Source organism: Aptenodytes forsteri, unplaced genomic scaffold, assembly GCF_000699145.1.
Source record: "Aptenodytes forsteri isolate BGI_AS27 unplaced genomic scaffold, ASM69914v1 Scaffold82, whole genome shotgun sequence".
Taxonomy (NCBI): Eukaryota; Metazoa; Chordata; class Aves; order Sphenisciformes; family Spheniscidae; genus Aptenodytes; species Aptenodytes forsteri.
Window position 1 is genome coordinate 8,151,414 of NW_008795490.1, and position 16,386 is coordinate 8,167,799.

Below are 16,386 nucleotides of genomic sequence, written 5' to 3' on the forward strand. Positions count from 1 at the left end.
TGGCTGAATGGGGCTTAGTTGCCGGCTGGGGTTAAACCACAACAATTAGGAACTTCATTTTTAATTGGGCTTAGTAAAGGGGCTTTGTTCCATTAGCCTCAAAGGTCCTGCTAACACAAAAATTCCAGTGATATTAGGAAAATTATTATATATATGAAAAGCTAGTTGTGATCATGTCTCTAACTTCTTCATGAACTGAATTGTGTTGGGGAAATCAAGATAATAAAAACTTACCAAATGGGAATAAATAATTAAACTTTAAATAAACTAGAATTTTCTGTTGTATTATAACTCTAATACTTGAAGGAAAACATTGGGAGGCAGAGAAGTAAATGTTAATATAGAAATTTAAGGATAATAAGAGAAAGCACTAATACTGATTAGGATGATTATGATGATTATAGCTTCCAGTATGTAAAATCATAATGAAAATGATACAGCCTAGTATGCTTTCAGAAGTTATACATTTCCTTAGCCACTAGGAAAAATTTTTTCATGATAAGATGGTTTGTGCAGTTACAGTAGAACTTATGAAGAAATAAGTAAAGGAGTAAAACAACCTGATGGGAAGGACACCACTCTATGCAAAGAAAAATTTTCCTGATTCCAAAAGATCTTCCAACCCCATCAAATAGGAACACAGGAAAGTAAAAGATATATCGAGGAGAGAGGAAAATACATTGATATAAATCATTCAGAGGTAACACTGGGCAGCATGGTGACTTCAGTTGCAGTCAATATTAAGATTTATTGATCTGAGAGATAAATATTGACCAAGGTGATGCCAAAGTCAATATTTAACTTCAGGGACCATAAATCTTAATAGCGCCTGTGAAGAGCAGTCAGTATCATCTATGTTTGATATATATTTTATTGCCTTTTACAAGGGTATAAAAGGTTTTTTTAAAAGAGACGCTGCTTCCTTCATTTTGAAAAGTTCCTTGCCTTGCCAGAGCAATCGAGGTGTATATGCTTGCCTTTTCAAAGATCATCTAATGATTGGGGTGGTCTCAAAATTGTGAGAATCATTTGAGTGATGAAGAAGCTGCCTATTTAACAAAAAAAAACAAACCCAAACCCAAACATTTGGCAGCATATTTGGCAGATTTATGTTAGCTATGAAATGCTGACGTACATGCAACATGTTGCTAGATAAAGCTATTTAACAACTTAGAGGAAAATCAACTATAAATTATGAAGGTATCTGCAATTCTCTAGGGGTTTCTTAATTTTCCACTGCTCTACCTCAACACATCAACTGGATCCATAACATGTCCATGTACATAACAGTTCCTATTGTATTTACAAATTATTCCAGTATAAGTACTACTGTACTGTCTTGCACATAGTATCTTGCTGGTTTTGTTATTAATATTTCTATCAGTTCTGCTTCTAATATATGTGAGCTATTTCTTAACCCAGTGTCTAGGGTTCATGGTGTTAAACAGAAAGATCTTTTTCTCACTTGCTATCTCCTTCCTCTTTGTTTATATTAAAGAGATGGCACTGACAACCACAGCTAAGGTAAATGCAAGTTAACAAATACAAATCATTAAGCAAAAATCCTTATGAGGCAGCAAATGATAATTTAGTTAACAGTCTTGGAGCATTCCTAACCATACCAGTGTTCTCCCTAAAGTTCAGAGGAGATTTCTGTTATTACATTAGATGACATTTGTTTTCAAAAGCCACTGCATATTTGACATCCACTTTTCTGACACCTGAAAAACACATTTATAATAAAAGATTACTTGGACACTACTACAGAGAGTGAGCCCAACTCTTCCCGAAAAACAACTTTTTTAGACCAGTTTATAGGATCTAACCCAGCACAAAGGAATGATTTGACACAATTTTATGCAATAAGGCTTTAATCCTATGAAAAGGAGGCTTTATGACATTAAGAAGCATGACAGTTAACCTCAAATGGTTTATTCATGTCAGCACAGTCCAAAGACATAATTAGTTGTAATGTCCTTACCCTTTAAAGAGGGAAGAGCCACCAGTGCCATCACCCAGCTCCTGCTACTGACTCCCCAGGGGGCTGCGCTGTCTAATTTTACACCTCAGGGTCCTGACAGACGACGGCCTTCCTTTCCAAAAGTGTCCATACATTACCAGGATGACTTACAGGGAGATTTTTCATGCCTGAGAAACAGTGAACATACATAGGTGTATCTAAACCAATGCTGAGCTCAGTGCTTAGGCTTCGGCAGTGCCTCAGGTTAAACACTTCTTAGCAGGCACTTGTAGTAGTAGACACTTAGCAGTTTTGGTATGATCACTTCCATGACCTACTAAATTTTTGACTGTCAAAAGAAAACAATCATCAGAGTTGTCTGGAAAGGGATTCCTTTCTCAGGCTGTTTTTCATGATTTTCCCAGTCTTCAGAACTCTGCAATTGAGTGATTTAGTTTTATTGATATTACTTCTCTTCGTTTAGGAGGTGACAAGGCTAGAAACCGTGGTAATTAGTGAACACAGTAAAAAATCATGTCCATTTCCCCTTCACCAGTGCTAGCAACTGCGCAAACACTGATACTGGAAGCACTCACATTCAGAGTTTACACGTGGCTGAGGGAGTACCATCCAAACTTTACTATAATGGGAAGTCAAGTATTTTGCTCATTTTAAGTATCTGCAATTGTAAACAGTGGTGATAGTACTGGGAAAGAATGCACTTCAAAAGAGAGATGACTCTAGACATGATAACACTCTGAGATAACATTTTAAGAGAAGCAAACTAAGGGGAGGGGTGTCCTTTATCTATTACATCACAGCAATCTGGCTTTTGAAACATTCAGTAGGTAGCTGTATTTACAAACTTTAACTTGTGATGACTCTAGCGATAAAGCGAGGGAGAGTCATCCCAGTTTGGGGGGGGATGGGGGTGGGGAAACCAACACTCCGTACTTTGTGTTTCCACTACATGTAGTCATCATCTGGCATTTGGCTAGGGTGTAATAACTTGGTGTCTCTTTGTTCCCCCGTACAGGATGAAGGCTTTAATCAGTTTTGTCAGAACGTTTGCTCTGTTAATCTCCTAGCAATGTGTGATGAATAATCTGCCTATTGACTGTCTCAGCAGTTGGTGGGTTCTCCACCCTCACCCCGTGGTGAGACGCATCTAGTTTCTGCTGGCTGCTCATTTTCCTTAAAAGAGGAGCGCTGTCTCTCTCCCCAGCCCCCAGCAGGCACATCCCACTCAGCCCACCCCTTTTAGCCTCACACCCCTCTTCTCCCCTTCCCCTCTGGAATCTGGAAAATGCCGCCCGCCCGCACCAGGGTTTGTCCTTGGATAATTACTCCGTCCCAGTCACCTTGAGCTCTCATACCACGGAGTGCTCTCTCCCTGCTGAGCTTCGTATCTTTATTTTCATACCAAGAAAAACAGATTTAGGGTGAACAGGAGAGTTTTGGCAACAACTGTCATCACATTATCAACACAGTGCTAGTGACAAATAGTTCTGGAGCAAAGAAAATGCCATAGGAAGCTCTACTTCATTGGGACAAAAATACAAGGGTGGATCTGAGAGCTTCCTTCATCACCGACTCAGAAGGAGAAAAATAAGGAAAAGCCCTAATCAAAATATCAAATGTCAATTGCCTGCAACTGTGAATTGACTTGACAGAAAAAAACTCTAGGCCCTGATCCTGCATGTGACTGCACACAATTGTGGGGTCTGCCTGTGCCAGCTCTTTGCAGAGCAGAGAACGGTAGGGAAGTTTCTTACAACTTTAACGACTTTAACATGCTTGGTAATAAAAGCCTAACAGAACATCTCCGAAAAGTAGAGAGTTTCAGCTCCCAACTCAGGACAACATTTCTGAAAGTTTCTAAATTAGGCCAGAAATAAAATCCATTACACAAAAAGCAGTGTAGATATTTAGGACAGTAATACACTTTCGGTTATAAAGGCTGACAGAGATACATTGTGCATTGGGAAGGCTACAGAAAATGTTGCATAAAACATGGATTTGAAGAAATATAAATGAAAAGCTTCATGACTTCCAGCTGCAGGGTCTTTTCAGACCTATCTGAAATGCACAACTGTGCTACCTGTGAATAAGTGGAGATGCACCATTAATGTAATATTGCACTTGTTACAGAACTTCCTTCATGCACAGGTAAATCTGCCTTAGATCAAGCTCCAACTTGACAGCCAGATTTCACCAGAGTGACATATGTGAAGGCAGGGTTCTTATATTTATTACGCAATTCAGATTCAGTATCTCCCTCACTTTTTAAGGGTGTTCTATTTTTCCCATTGATGATTCCCACCTAAATAAAAGTGGCTACAGCTCCTGTTGTTTGTAAGCTTCTGGTCTATTCTCTGCATTGTCTCACAAAGATATAGCAATTATATCTGCTTTTGTCTGAGCTAAGTGGTACCAAAAGCCACCTGCTTTCTCTGTGTTCCTGAACCCCATCCAGCTCCTGCAGACAGCCTAAACTCAGTCAGAGTTTGTATTGTCTATGCTTCACACCCTTCCTTGCTATAAAGTGGCCCCACCACTCCAGCTTTGGTGATGGATCTCTGAGCCATCTTGACTGCCCAGTCAGGAGGGCTGATGGGATAGATGGAGCCAGGCATAGCATGTCAGGTCCCAGCACACAGCAGTTAGTGTATCCCCAAATGTGTCCTTGCACATTTACATGCAGGTCTCACCCAGTGTTTTCCCCAGTGGCATGGCAACTGAATTGTCTCAGAGCTCACAGTAAGCAAACAGATGGTCAGCAAGAATATGATACATGATGATATCTGTGCATAAAAGTATGCATATTTGAATGTGTGTGCATGCCTCCTTGGAACGAGTATATAGAGTTTCACTGCCTTTTCTAGGGTTCTGGGAAGTTGTTTTCAGCTTGAATTTAGCATCAAATAAACGTGGTTTATAGGTCACTTGTGATAGCTTGTGACCGAGTTGCACAGCACTGTGAAGCAGATACCATCGTATATTATATCTTCAAGAATTCCTGATGCAAAAATAAGGAAAACATTTCAGTTCTGTTGATTTTGTGTTTTGAAGCTCTTGCAACTGAGAAACTTGCTAAAATAAATGAAATGCTGCATAAAGCACCTGACACGAGTGAATTATGCTAATAGAATGGGTATGTGTAGTTCACCATAGATGTATGTCTCATGGTTCTTGTTTATACCTCGGCATCTCATTCACACATTCTTGAGAGAAGGATCAATCAAAAGTGGGGTGCTAAATAGCATGCCTTTAATTAACTAGATTTCAGAAGTTTCTATGAGTCCAAAAAACAGGGAAGATGCACATTGTATGGATTTTCCTTTTCAACGCTAAAAAGATCCTGCCCTCCAAGTCTCTCCGCTCTCTCCCCAGTCCTTGCCTCTCTTTTCTGAATATTTCTCTTTCCCACTGCTTTCTTTCAATGAACACCATGCATTCAAGCTTCTTACCCACCAGGTGACTTGCCATTTCATCAGCTCCTTCTAAACCAGCTCACCATCTTCTCAGAAATGTTTTGAAGAGCTCTGCAGAACCTTCTCGCTGAATTTTCTTGTCAAAAATCATCACTTTGCTGCCTAAGCATTAACAGGAATGTTTTGGCATGGGAAAGTGATGTGAAAGGACAGGCATAAAAGAAGAAACAAGCATGCACCTTTTCAGCAGGACACCTGAGCCAATCTAACAGCTCCCTGTTTCCAGCAGTGCCTTCACAATCTGAGTCTTTCCCCTCTATTTGCAGACCAGGTACCACACTCAGGCTCACAGACCCCTCTCAGAGCTCTCTCCACCAGGCTGGGTCTGGAGAATAGATGCAGAGAAAGGGAAATTCGGGGGGGCTGCAAAGGCTATGCCTAAGGCCCTACTTCTCTCCTTGACTCCCTTATGCCTAGATCTGACCTTCAGTACCTTTTTTCACTGTAGCTTGTTCACCAAAGCTAAAAGAACCAGAGCTTTTGCCAAAGACTTTATGTCTTTGAAGCTCTGTAGTCAGGAGTCATTTTCAGGAACACGTGACAATCTTTTCCAAACAGATTGGAATTTAATATTTTATGATCTGTCAACCAGAATGGAAAATCAAGGCTTCTGTATTTTCTTTTCAGACCAAACTGCCGTGATTCCAACTCTCCCACTACATTCTGCAGCAGACACCTTATTGCCAGTTCTGCAGTTACGATGTTTTCATATATGCTGCCTCTTTTTTTGTAAGTCAACAATGTTAATGACTAGTCATTTGTTTTGCTATATCTTAAAGTAATGCCACCTTAAAGCAACAATTTCAGATCAGCCCTTCATGCTAACTCCAATGTGCCAATGTCAACAACTGATCTGATCCCCCTGTTCCAAGGAGAAAACTTACTCCTCCAGTCTTAGAAGATCACAGTACTACAGCGTATAAGCAAACTGTCATATATTTAAAAAAAAAAAAAGGTACAGATGCTTCCTGTATTTTCCACAGATTCTTATGCAGTCTCCCTGGACTCGTCTGCTCCTTCCTTTTCTGCCTTCATTCGACAAGCTTCTCCAGACTTTTTATCTGGGGTAAGTGATTGTCAGTTTATTCAAGGCACTTATCATATTTGCAAGAACTAGCACAGACCTCTCACATATTTGGTCTAGGTGTGATAAGAACATTTGCTCTTTATACATTAGCCCCACTTAAAACATGTCAAAGACACCAAGTGGTCCTGCAATCTATCATCTATTCTGCAGTGCAAGTGAAGCTGGGTGGTTAGTTTCATCAGCCCTTTAAGACCAGATATTAGTATTGTTGCCCGAAAACAGCCACAGCTTGGAGAGGTCAGCAAGATACATATATCATATGACATGATCTAGCCTGTAGAAAAGCAGCTTTGTGCCCTTCCATCAGTGGAAGGTGCCCTGAAGACAGCGGCGGTAAGTACTCTAGGCGGAGGCTACAGCCCCTCAGGCTACATCTGTACCAGTAAAATAAACAGTGCTGGGCAGGCTTAGGCACTGAACCTCGATCATCTCCACTGTTAAATTTCTAGAATGGTTTTGACCCTGGCCGACTTGCACTCACCCAAGCAATCTCCAGAAAGACTTCCTGAGTTAGCACAGGCCGGGGACTCTTCCCATCAGAGCGCCTGGCTGCAACCACCTCACTCTCACAGGGTAAAAGTGTTTAATCATGTGGTTGCGGGCAGTTCAGTGCCAGGTGACTTCAGTGGCAGAGAGCTGGACATGTTTGATTTACTAATATAGATGTAGCCTCACTGTCTAACAACTTCCTGTGAAGTTGAAAGCGGAAACTTCTGAAGAAGCCCAGCGGGTTCCCATGCCCCAGATCGCCCCTCTGCTAGCCCTGAAAAGCTAGATTCTGAATTCTCTGCTAAAGTCTTCAATAGCATTGAATAAAAAAGGGGATGAGAAGCCACAAAGCAGACACAATTCTCCAACCTCCAGATTATCAGCCCCAGATACATATGCAGAGGGAAAAACGTATATGCCTGGGTTTCCTTTAATAGATTGTGCAGTCTACTCACTCACATTTATCACGTGGGCTAATGTAAGATTTACTGTCCATAATTAATCAACCTTAGGCAAGAATATTTAGCACTTCTACTCCATTTTTCATTTTCAAAGTGCTTTTCAAACACTACCTAATTAAACATCAGGAACAATTATTTCCAAGCTACTTTACAGGCACTTTTAAAAAATGAAATAAGCACATTTTAGCATGTATATGAGGAATCTTTTTAAACCAAAACAGCTCTATTTGCAACCTGCTGAAGGAATGAAAGCAGTAATAGGACAGACATTTCCAAACAGACCAAAGTAGCAGCCAATTAGTTCTGTCCCTATGCACACAAAAGCCAGTAACGCAGCTTCATTTTTAAAACTTCTATCTCACATTTTCATTTTGTCTCTGAGAGGACACTTTATTATTAAAGAACTGCAGAACCGGGATGAGGAAGAATTGCTTCTTTGCAATGGACAGATGCCACCAATGGGCCTGGGGCTCTGATTCACACTCTCGGCAGTAACTCACGAGGTCACACCTGTAAGTCTCACCTCATCTCTTTCACAGAGGTAGCAGAATGAGCTGTGTGTTCACGCAGCAGTAGTGTCTTCACCAGCAACGTCAGTCCAAGGCATAGTATTTGCTCACTGAAAACTGTTTCCAATATCATTCCCTCATGACTAGAAATACAGTCAGCACTGGCAATTTTTGACTGTCTCTAAGGAGAAAGCAGGGTGTGGTGGACCATGTCTGTCATCCCAGCGGCTCAGAAGGTTGGTGGGTGCCCACGAGCCTGGGGCTGCAGTGTGCTCGGCCAGCCAGGTTTCCACATCACGTTTGGCATCAGTCTGATGATCTCAGAGAGCTCAGGTCAGCAGGTTGCCTAAGGAAGGGTGAACCCACCCGGGTCAGAAACAGAGCAGCTCAGTTTCTGGCAGCGCAGTCCAGTTTACCTAGGACCATGTACCAAAACTGTTGGTGATTTAAATCAATAGGCCAGTTGACTGCAGATTTTGATTGAGAGTGGACACGCAGCCCCTCCTGTCCTTTCTGCTACGGGGACAACGCAGAGGTAAGGCATAGACTGCAGAGGTGATATGTTAAGTCTGACAGGTGTCGTGAGTCAGGGTTGTCAGAGCTTAACAGCAAGTTCTCTTTCATGCCAGAATCCTTCTCACCTTTAGTGAAAATAGGATTAACACTGCATAAATAAGCAAACAAGGAAGCACGGGTTCCTTAGGACAGAAAGTGTGATATTTTCTCTGATGAGATAAATAACTTCAAGAAACAAAATATTCTTCATTAAACATTAAGGGTTTATGGATCTGCCAGCGTGGCCTGGTGCCGTTCTGGGCAGATACCTAAGCAAGCTCTGAATAAGCCAGCTCCACTACTGGAAGCAGCATAGCCAGGCAAATATGGCATTCTGCACCAGCTCATTAGCCCTGCTGCAAAGTCAGCTATATTAACTCAGATAGTGCATCACACTAATGTTGCTTCACTTCTTCTGGGGCCCAGGCGGGTTCATTCAGCGTGGGTAACTCAGTGCAGTACTTACATGAGCTCTCCAGGTACACATCAAGGCAGGGGACAGCAACCTTTCAAGGATGGTGTGTACCAGATGGTATTTTTCTTTCCCAGATTAGAGGTTAAACATGCTGGTAGGAACGCTGTGGGATCCATGAGAGACTGCCTCTTACAGAAACAATATGCTACCATTTTCTATCATCATTAAATTGCATCTGTACAAGGCAGAAGCTCCCGCTGCTCTCAGAACTCAGAGCGAGCCAGAAGGTGGGAGCCACCAACGTCTCTCTCCAGATGGCACAGCCCCAAAACCAGCTCTGTGCTAGCCCTACTGGTGTTTTTAGAAATTGACCTCCACGCTGCTACTGGTTTCAGTGCCCCAGACTGTGAATAGGCTGTAAGAGTCACAGGGATGCAAAAAAAGTTCTGCAAGACTGAAACTTAAGGCTAAGGCTTTTCTGCACATATCCTTGAGTGCTGTGCTTGGGCACAGCTGCCTTACAGACAAATTAGAGAATGTGTTCTGGCTTAGAAGTAGGCAAACCTATCTTCAGTTCACAATGAAATAATTCAAGTGTGTTTCATAAGAGTGCTAAAAATTGGGCTTTGGATTAGGTTGTTGACCTACATGCCTTAGCTCCCTGGCTGTGAAATGGGAACAGTCTTTCCAGCAGGGACATTGCCCAGAGAATTTCATTCCTGCTTATAAAACACTACTACAGTGAAGTGATAATAAGAGATATAGACATGTTAGTTTTACTAAACTATTTAAAATATTCAGAGTAGGGAAAATGGTCCCAGCCTTCCTTTTGCTTGTACTAGTGTAAATGGAAGCAACTGTATTGAACACAACACACTGTATATAAAACCTAATTGAAATCAGTCTCTGTGTCTTTCCATGCACTTAAAATGGGTAACGGGAATTTTTCTGATCCCACTCACAGTTAAGCTACAGTGACCTTACATCCGAGTACCCATTTATGGAGCTTTTTTGTTTTATACTGTAGCTGGCTTCAAGGCTTACACAAAGGCCTTGGATGTTTTGATTTATTTATTTCAGTATCCCCCCTTGGGTAGAGCGACTTGGAGGATGCACAAGCCTGAGCTTTAAAATAATGCCATAAAATAATTTCTGAAACTGTTTTAGAAGCCAAAGCAGCAGATATTTTAACATTTTGTCATAATTATGCAGAAACAAGAGATAAAATAAATTGCATCTACCTGGGTGCGGAGAAGGTTTCTGGTTTAAGTTTGCTGCATATCCCCATATGTATTTTTACCCTCCTTACAAACATAACTATTCCAGGAACACTACACAGTGTAGACACAGCTAAAGGTTACACGTCATTGATCACAGCTGATTCTGTTACAATGCCCTTCCCTCTGAGGTGGAAGCTGCTCTGCTCAGCACCACTCGGCAGGGACATGATGACTGACAAAGAGCACGTTCCCCGTCTACTGCAAACGTCAAGTGTAATGTGTTAGTTAAGCCACCAGACTACATCAGGCTTCAGTGATGACTGAATCCTAGCTTGGAAAGCTATATTAATTCAGACAGAGAAAAAAATGGAAAGCACAGGGAATTCTAACTTTTTCATTCCTAATACCTTATGTTTTTCAAAAACTGTGACAACAAAAGAATTTTCCTGGATTTGTTTGTAAACAAGCCTGATGGAGTGAGGGGGCTCATTTCATACCACTATGTGAAAACAGGGTGAAGAGGGCCCGAGCAAGAATGCTCCAATATCAGGCCAGTAGCTATGCCTCTAATCACTTTGGAAATCTGTTTTCCCATAAGTAAACCCATTAGCATCCCTCCACCTATGAGTCTATGTCAGAAAACAGATAATAGGACAGGGGGACTTCAGGCAGGATCTGTGTGGCAGTTGTTATGTCCTCTTTCCAAGTGGACAGAAAAGTCAAACTTCCTTTTTCTTTTGATTTGACAAGTTAGATGATGCCTGAGGTCCAAAACGAGACTGAACTAGTCATTTTTTCTACATTCACTTGCACTCCACCATGAGTTTTGCAGGCAATATTCTTACAGGAAAGCCAGTCAGATATTAACACTTTGTACAGTTTGATTTCTGAAACAACAAGCTTAAGATCGAGTACTGTGTAATCCTGATTCTAGCTCTGACAACTCCCACCCATAGCAGTGATTGACAGAGACTAGAATAAAGTGAATGTGAATGCAAATGGAAAAGTGACAACTGTGATGGTACCATTTCAGATTAGATACCTGATGAAACACCAAAGGTAGTGGATCAAGCAATGCCATACATTACTAAGCAACTCCCCAGGCTTTCCCACAAATCATAGTACTAGTTTGTATATTTCTGGTAATTTTTGAAATATCATACTGTAAATGGCCACTAGTTAAATATACAAGTCAAATATACAATCCCCTCACCAAGGAGGCTAGGATACTTTTCATCTGTTAAGAATTCTGGACTAGTAAGTATTTTCTTAGGAGCTACTTAATAGCTGTCCATTATTGCGCATCACATTTTGTTACTCTGCACCTAAAGAATCATACTCTGATTAAGAAGGATAGAAAAATAAGTCATTATTACAAGACACCCAAAGGATCCTGTTCACATCATGAAGCAATGGTTTTTAACTTTCCAAAGCAGTTGACATATAAATCTTCCAACAGGTATAAGAATTCCATTTAAAAAGAGTAACAAGAATGCAAGCAGCACATAGACATCCAAGAAGACAAAAACTCTTTACACTGCCCTTTTAAATAGCCAACTGTTGGTTTGGGTTTTTTTTAATTTTTAGCTGCTTATTTCTTTTCCAAATTCCAAGTCAAAATCTCAAGAAATAAGAGGAAAATGATAAATATTAAACCACCGTAAATATTAAACCACCAACACAGAAATGCAGCCAACTTCCCAAATTCACAAAAGTTTCTCAGGCTTCAGCTTTGAGTGGATTCTTGTAGGTCAATTAGTGACCGGGGGAGGGTGGGGAGGGGGGAGAGGGGGAAAAAAAAAAGGAAAAAAGAAAAGAGAGAAAGAACAAAGAGAGAAACATCAAGTCAAAAACCCCTCCTTCTCCAACAGAGGCTGCTGCAGTATTATGGCACAGAAAGACTAATGGGGACAGCTGAACCAGTGCATGAGATTGTTCTGAAATTAAAAATAATGTGTATTTTGTTTAACACTTTCCATGTTATTTTTTCCTTATGTTAAAAAACAGGAAAAAAAGAGAACGAAATAAAAATAGGAAGAAGAATCCCAGCTGGGATGGAACCTACAGAGCCCCTTGAGCAATTTGAATAATTATAGACTTGGATAAACTGTAGTTAAACCATTTGTTTCAAATGTGTTACAACCAATAACTAAACCAGCAACAGCCCTTCAGTATAAGAGATCTGTTGCTGGCTTCAGGATAAAGTACAATGAGCTGCAGATAGTCATTGGCCAGCCATACACTGCGTAATAAAGAAAACCTTTCCAACATAAAGGCTGTGATTTCCACATTTCGGATACCAGCAAAAATAATCATATGCATTTGCTTGCCATATGTACTCAGAAAACAGTAAAGGTATTTTCCTGAAATAGCAAAGGCAGACTCCGGTTTTGTCTGTTGTATTCTTTAAATTCCAGAATGAGAGTTGTCTCAGTAATAAACTAATCCTCATTCTTAAGAGACTATAAAAGCAGCGGCAGGAAGAAGTCTTATTTTCGTGTTAACAATGGCCAGGACGTCCTTCACATTCTTGTTTAAAATTTTGCCTCCCACCCTGCTCTTACTGAATTTGCACCAGTTGGTGACTGCAGGTACCAGCTACCATGCCAAATGTTTAAGCCTTTGCCTTTTCCACAGTTGTTAGTGGTGATATACGGCAAAGATTCATGTCGAGTGTACCATGAGAATTATTGTGAAGTTTGTTTTATCATTCTTATATGGACAAGACTCCTGTAAAAACCTATGATTTTGCAGTGAGATCGGTGCCATGAGATTTCTCTGTCCAGCTAGATCCTACAGGGCTCAATGCAGCTCAGTTTTGCCACAGGGTCTGCCAAACACGCCTCTTAGGGAAGGATAGGGAAAGAAGTCAAGACATGAGGATTTGATCCACTTGAGGGCTGGGAAGAGGCTTTGTTGTGGTTCAACCTCAGCCGGCAACTGAGCACCACACAGCCGCTCACTCACTCTTCCCCACAATGGGAAGAGTAAAAGTGAGAAAACTCATGGCACTACTTAGCAACAACTAAAACATCGGTGTGTTATCAACATTATTCTCATCCTAAACCCAAAACACAGCACTCTACCAGCTACTAGGAAGAAAATTAACCCTATCCTAGCCGAAACCAGGACAGGCGCCAAATGCACTAAGGCCACCAAATTGCTTAATTTGATTAAGCTTAAGGAGACTGGGGGAAAACAATGGTACTTTAGTCAAGCTTGTACACCATGTAACGGCTCCATGTGCTACAAACAAACCGCAGGTATGTTATAGAAATCACATTGCCACAGTTACAAGTGATCTCCCAACAGTAGTCCCACTTACCCTTGCCACTCACAAGGGCAGTCATTTATTTTCTTTCTGTAACTCCTTTGCATACACAAACATAAGCGTGCACACAGCTAATGCATCTAACCAGCATGTTCAACCCTTTTGCGTTGCACATGCAGTCCATTCGGTATTCGCCTGTGGCTGCCAGAATCATCACTGAAGTTTGGCTGCCCTCCCTGAAGTCCTGCTGCTTTGGACGTCTCCGTTGTAGTACGTAAGACAGTTGGGGCAAGGGAACAGATGCTTCTGCAAAGTTCTTTTATCTAGTGAAACGGAAGTGCTGCACTAATAAATAGGTACCTGTAAGAGCACACTGAAATTGGGACAAAGGTATTTTTTTATATTAGCATATTTTATTTTGCATTTCATAGTGAAATTTCTTCTTCAAGAGAAAAAAAATGGGTAAAAACTAAAAAGGAAATTGGGCAACATGATGGAGGATCTAGTTCAATAAAAGTAGAATGTGCCAGTGCAGAAAAATTTAAACTCCATGCATATGTTGATGGCTTCTGTTGACATCTCAAATTGGGCAATTTTATGACCAATTCAGTGAGGAACTCTGTTTTGTTTTCAGAACAGCAAAATCAACTGCTTGAACTGCTTGACTGTAAAAGGTGGGTACTGGGGAAGTCTTGTGAGACTACAGAAAAGCAATACAGCCCCAGTTCCAGGGCTGGGGAGAAAGAGGCTGAACCAGATGATCATAGCATTTCCTGTCTTTATTCCTCTCCCAGAAAGATGGAAGATATCCTTACATGCAGAGATGGCAATGGAGCCATGACCTCTAAGTAATGGAGCATTCTGAAGGCTAGATTTTTGCCACAATCCTGAAATGAAGCTTTCAACAACTGGGCATGGATAGAATTGCAAAATTTGTAAAAAAAAAAACCAAACAACAAAACCATAGTAGAAAGAAAGAGAGCTTGTGATGTATTTGAGTTTGAACATGTTCAGACTTCCTAGGCAGTAGAGAAAGGCTGAGAAGTTTATTGACATCTCAGTAGTTATATCCAAGCCTCTAAGGTGCTAGGAATATCTAAGCTGCTAACCACAGTGCTAACCAGAGTGCAGCTTTGGATGGGAGCTGGACTGGCATCTGGGGCTTGCCTCCCCTCACCTGAAAGACTGCCCCATCTCCACAGTACCTCAACAACAGCAAACCTCAGAGATGCTAAAGGCAGTAGACACCCATTTGTACACACTTGGTATAGCTAGTGAACATAACTTCTGGAATTAATTTTCTTCATGGTTTTCCCTTGCTCACACTGTGCAGCCTTTCAGTTGTGCCTTTTTCCCAGGATATACCTGAGGATGATGAGGAAATACGCAGTTTATACTATCAGCCTTAAAACTCTAGTTTAACATGGCAACTACTCACCTGTTTAAATGCATGCATTCTTGGACCCAGGCCCAAGTCACTGTGTTCAGTTCTATATACTATTTATTACCAATAAGATCTATTTGCCACTACTATCAATATGATACTGACATATTGGAGGAAGCCCAGGAGAGGCTGGACTTTTTGAGAGATATAAAAATATCTCTCAAAACTTTAGCAAGATTTGAGAATCAATTAAGGTGGAGAGATGGAATGTGTGTCATTTGGTCGAGAGAGGAAAAAGGAAGGAAGATTGGAGGAGCAAAAATCGAAGTTTCTTTAATTTGAGGGTATGGGGTAGAACAGAAAGTAGAGTAGATAAACAGAAGACCAGTGGAAAGAAAGGGCATGTCTGTCAGTGAAACGTATTTAAATTACAGGCTAATCTCACAAAGCCTGGACTAAAGTATGTAAACCTTCTAAGTAAGGATCTGAAACAGAATAAGAATCAATGGCAGCAGGCAGAACAGGTGATTACACAGAGCTCTTCTATCCCCAACTTCTATGACTGCATGAACATCTTATAATGTTATTAATTGACGGCACTGTCTCATCATCATCCTGAGCATTCCTATTAGGTACACCAGACAGGATTAAGCAGAATAATACTGACAAAAACCACATACCATAGGCACCTCAGAACTCTTTGTGGGAAAGGAGGAAAAAGTAACAGCTGAGACATCACTGATTATGAACTGAATCTTAGGCATCAGACCAATACACTGTTCTCAGCAAGAAACAGACAGTAGAGGCAGAAAAGAAAATAGAAATTAGAGTTAGTGAAAAAGAAAAAGATGGACCACTATCACATTCATGTGTAAGGGAAATTTTCTTCTCTAAAAGGGATATCATCATAGTGATGAATGAGATATTAAAATAGAGATTTTCCAATGTTTTGTCCAATCCACTTTTAATTGTTTGAGCTACTTTTTCTTTTGTGAACCTGTTCTTCTATATCGTTATAGAGCAATTCTACCAATACCCAGCCAGTATCTTCTACTGCTTACTTTCATCCTGATATTCCCAGTGATAATTCTCTGAAAAACCCTAAATAATGTGTCTGCCCTTGCTGTTCACAGTCTTAAAGTGTTTATTCATCACGATTTGAGATTTAATTTAAGTTGGACAAGCTAGATAAATTTGATTCTCTTAATCTTCTGTCATAAACCAATTCTTGTCTCCTCATGACATTCCATTTTCTTTGATTTATCTGCATTTTCACTGACATTATGAGGTTTCCAGAAAACAATGCATGATTCTATGCCCTCATCCATGCCAAAAGTTGTACAGGATCTCTGAATAAAGCTAAACACTACAAAAGACTGCTGCTTTTCAACAGGGGACGATGACAAGTTCCACTTCTCCTCCAAAAGTCAGAACTTCAACTACTTCCCATGTTTCCAAAGTATAAAAACTATTTTACTCCACTGTAATAATTTATAAGATTTTTGAGCTTCACTGATGGTGCTGACTTGTTTCCTGAGTGT